Genomic DNA, 4,705 nt, shown 5'->3' with positions numbered 1-4,705 from the left:
GAGGAGCGCTTCTGCCGCTCCTCCTTCCTCGCTTCCCTTTCCTCTCTCCTGTGTTTTCTTCCCGTCGTCTCCCTTTTACCTCCTTTCTCTCGTCCCTCTTCCCTTTTTTTCCCGTACTTCCTTCCCTTGTTTCCCCTCTCTTTTCTTTCACCCTTTTCCTTCTCGTTTCTTTCCCCTTCCCTCTTTTTTCTTTCTCCCCACTCTTTTCTTTCTCTTTTCCCCCTTCTTTCTCATCCTTTCTCCCTCATTACCCTCTACTCTTTTTCCCATTTTCCCCTATTTTCCTCTTTCCCCACCCCTCTGATCCCTCAGAACAGAGGCACCAGGGCACATCGCTATAGAGAAATGATGCACGGGGAACCAGAGAACCAAAAGTTACACGTTGAGATATCCCTCTTGGACTGGGAACCGACTCCTTCCTACGGACCATTTGAGACAACAACAAAACCCATTCCTCAGTGTTCCGGTAGCTGCCTATGGGGACAGCTTGAGGGGCACGTGTAGTGCCCTCCGTGCCCTCTACCAGCCCCGGTGGCACAGTTTTCTCCCCTGCTTCCTCCATTAGTGCTGCTTCAAGCCATGTGAAATGCAACCCTGGGCTGCACACATCCATCCAACACCGTGCAGCAGTGCTGCCGGGGCTGGGGCACGTTCATCACCCAGTTCTTGTCCTCCTCCCACTGCTGGCCGCTCCCCAACTTGCTGTTGTTTCCTGGTACTTCTAACCACGGTGAAAACTCCTTCAGCCTTTCACAGGGCAGGGCAGGGGAAGGCTGCAGAGTGCTGAGAGCTCTCTGAATGGCACACTGAGCTATCCCTCCCCACCCACCAGAATCTTGGCTTCTCTGATGTTTGTACTCCCACAAAGCACCCCGTGCCCCCAGCTCGCTCGACAGTTCTCCAGCACAGCAGCCCCTGTTCTAAAACCTTTGGTGCTCCCCTTTGGTAAGCAAAAGGGAAATTTTAAGGAGCTCCCCAGCCTGGTGCCATGCTGATACGTACCTCTCTGCTCAGGTCTGTGTGGCGGGCAGGCAGATGCTTTCTTTCTGCTGTTACTATGCAACCTCTGCTGCTGTGCACGTGGTATGTGCTAGAGGGAGAAGGGCATTGTTGGGGTGTGGTTGTATTTTTCCTCCTTGGTGCAGATGGGCTGAAGGATGGGCAGCACCAAGGATCACTGCCCTGTTTCACTGCAAATTCCAAAGGCTGGCAGTGGTTGCAGCACGATGTGGTCTGGCAATGGTGCCAGAGCGAGCTTCTCACAAAACCCGATAGTCACAGAGGCAGTTTAATGTTCATGAATGGCCATTTGTCCCTGCCACCTGTGCCAGGAGCCATGCTTCACATCTGGCTGTCCTCTGGCCTGCAGCCGTGGGTAATCGGATTCCGGTAGGGACAGGTGAGTGGCTGCATGGACAGCCCCCTGCAAGTGTAATAACAGCACAGCAAGCCTGCAGCCCTGCTTTGCATTCTTTCCTCATCTCTTTGCTCCCAAAGTCTGAGTTTGTCTGAGCTGGGGCATGAGGACCATGTAAGGGATAAGAGGATGCATGGCTTGGGGTTGACACAAGCCATCCAGCAGATGACCAACAGAAGTTGGGTGGGGAAGGATGCTGCAGTCAGTGAGGAATGGCTGCTTTTGCCTGGTGGGAAGGCCATAAGCATAAGGAATTCTGTGGAAGAGGCTGCAATAGTGCTCTGACATTGCATCTTATTGCTCATCCCTACACACAACGTGGAGAGAGCAAAACACAGAGCAGTACAGGAACACAGTAAGTACACACTGCAGGAGATCTGCAGGCTTGGAGAGCCAGAAACCCCGTTGGCCCCTTTAGCTGACCTCACTGTGGGGACAACTGGGGGCATCTTGGGAACAAACAAATGGCATTTCTGTAGCAGACAGGGTGTCCCACTCACGGGATACAATACATCCTGGGGGAAATGGTGCACACCTGCCTCCAGCTGGGTTTCTCTCTTCTTTAGGCTGGCATTAAGGAGAGCACACCAGTATCCACGGGAATTGGAACGAGATGATCTTTGAGGTCTCTTTCAATGCAAGTCATTCTATGATTCCATGGACATAGCCAGGGCAGCCCTGTGTCCTGGAGAGGTCAGGACACATCTCTGCATTTAAGATGACTTCATTTTAAAGCTGATGTCCATATGCACATGACCTAGAGCAAGCAATCCAGACGGCTACTTAAATTGTCTCAGAATTAAACTCATTAGCATAAGCTGAAAGTCTTTCTGCCCTCCAGCACTCTGCCATTTTGTCCTCTCTGCTCTCACCATGCCTTTGTGCGTGCGCTTAATTGCAATTAAAAACATTAGAATTGTCAGGGTAGTAACAGCTCTTTTGCTAGCTTGACCGTGTGATGCCTACCAGCAAACCATGAGTTGTGGCAGCGAGTTGTAGGAATTCACCCAGCCCCATCTGTCACACTCAGAGCCCTGGTTTGGCCGTTGGCACTTCCTCTCTCTGTCAGCCCGTCCTTCTGCCTGAGAGCCATTTGTTCCTAGAGCTTGTGAAGATTTGTGGAGGGAGGAAATGCAGAACACGGGCCATTCCTCTAGAGCCAGCAGGATGATAAAGCTCTTGGAAGGGAAAAAGCAGCCCCAGCATCTGTGAAGCCGGGGTGGAGAATCTGATACCAGGACTCAGAGCCACAGTGCCACAGGAACTGCACAGGGGAGGTCGATCAGCACATGCTGCTGGCAAGCAAGTGGCTGGGGGCTGCAAGCTTTGAGCTCCTGGCAAATGGGAGCAAATGCTCCCCAGCTGCCTGTGTGCAAACATATGGTGGCTCTGTGCTGTGACGGCTCAGCAGAGATTCCCACAAGAAAGCCATTAGGAAGAATGTTTGGCTCTCTGATGTGGTCGTCTTGTTCTCATAATAGAAAAGCTGCTCTCTTTGTTTCGTGCTGCGTCTATTTTGGGGGTGGGGGCTGTTATAAGGAAATAGTGCTTTGAGTATTTGTGCAATATATTGTCCTAAGGCATACAGTTTCTGGCTGTGGTCACCGCTAGGCTGGACAAGAAGCATGGTGTTAGTTAACGAGAGAGGCTCCAGAGCTCTGAGCTGGTGGAGGAGCTGCTCGGCACAGCAGCAGCCGAGCTGCAGAGGGCGGTGCAGCCCCAGCTGTGCACATTCGATCTCGCTGCTGCAGTCACCCAGGGCTGGAGCGGGTGAATGGGTGAAGCTGTTCTTTGCATCTAGAGGGGGAAAGAGAATCAGACCACAAATACACCCATATTTCGCCTTGGAGTCTCCTTACATCGGCTGTGCAGCAGCTGCACAGATCTCAAGTTCCCATTAAATCCTGCTGCACACGAATATTTGAACCATTTATACAGCTTTGAAGACTGCTTCAGTGACAGCTGGTTATTGCATGAGTTTGTCCGGGACTCCAAATCCTCAGTATAAATCACTCTTAAAAGATGAGAACAAACTCTTCACCTCCATCCACTCATCTGCCTTTCAGACCTCGGTCTGGCTGTTATCATTTTCTGGAAGGGGCTGGGAGGTGTCAGCAAAGCAGTCTCTCTCCACTGAGAATCCATGGAAATTTATACAAAATGATCACTTCATGGAAATGCATCCTCTTTTCAACCCGGTTGATTGTGCTGGGAACCGTCCTATTTGCACGGCTTTGCTGCTTAAAAAGAAGGGTGGTGGGGACAGAATGATTTTCAAAGAGCGTGGTTACAACTTGCAGGTGGAAAAGTGCACACGGTCCTCAGCCAGGGTATAGCACTGCCCTAAGTGTGCAAGAAGATCGTGGCAGTGCAGTGTGGCCCTGCAAAGCCTGTTTGTGTGAGGTGATCCTCCCCCTGTACTCAGCACTGGTGAGGCCGAACTTCGAGTGCTGTGTTCAGTATTGAGCCCCTCACTACAAAAAGGACATTGAGGCCCTGGAGCGTGTCCAGAGAAGGGCAATGGAGCTGTGTGAGGTCTGGAGCTAACTCTAATGGTGAGTGGCTGAGGGAGCTGGGATTGCTCAGTCTGGAGAAGAGGAGGCTCAGGGCAGACCTTATCGCTCTCTACAACAACCTGAAAGGAGGTTGGGGGTGTCTTCTCTTGGGTAACAGCAAAGGTTGGGAAGTAATGGCCTCAGGTTGCACTGGGGGCGGGGGTTAGATTTGATATTAGGAAAAAATTCTTCATGGAGAGGATTGTGAGGCATTGCAGCAGGCTGCCCAGGGCAGTGGCTGAGTCACCATCCCTGGAGGTATTTAGAAGACATACAGATGTGGTACTTAGAGAAGTGGTACACCTGTCAGTGCTCAGTCGGACTTGATATCCAAAGAGATCTTTTCCATCCTAAGTGATTTCTACAATTCTATGAGTCCTTTTTAAACGAATATGTAGAAAGATTTTTTTTTAATAGCAAAATACATTTACAGATCATAAGGACAGGGCCCCTTACGATCGCGTCGCCCATCTTCAGTCCCCAGCCTAAGAAAGCTGAAGTAAACGAAGGTGTCTTGGGTATAGGGTGGGGAAGGAAAAACTGGAGAATGCGGGCATCGATCCCGCTACCTCTCGCATGCTAAGCGAGCGCTCTACCATTTGAGCTAATTCCCCACCCGTTGTAAGGACTCTCTCGTGCCTCCTCTATTCTCGTCTCGCGAGACGCTCCCTTCTCGCTGGAAACACCGGGCCCTGCTCTGCCTCCCACTGCGCCTGCGCGAAAGAGCGCGCGG

The 4,705-nt window shown here is 51.4% G+C and overlaps 1 non-coding gene across 1 annotated transcript; it reads right to left on the bottom strand.

Moving 5' to 3' along the window:
- Nucleotides 1-4,513: 4,513 nt before the first annotated feature.
- TRNAA-AGC lies at nucleotides 4,514-4,586 on the bottom strand. Its single transcript has one exon. It is a non-coding gene; the product is annotated as a tRNA-Ala (tRNA).
- Nucleotides 4,587-4,705: the final 119 nt, after the last annotated feature.

Source organism: Meleagris gallopavo, chromosome 5 (genome assembly GCF_000146605.3).
Source record: "Meleagris gallopavo isolate NT-WF06-2002-E0010 breed Aviagen turkey brand Nicholas breeding stock chromosome 5, Turkey_5.1, whole genome shotgun sequence".
NCBI lineage: Eukaryota > Metazoa > Chordata > Aves > Galliformes > Phasianidae > Meleagris > Meleagris gallopavo.
The sequence above is the reverse complement of the archived record's forward strand: the minus strand, read 5'-3'. Positions and strand labels throughout refer to the sequence as shown.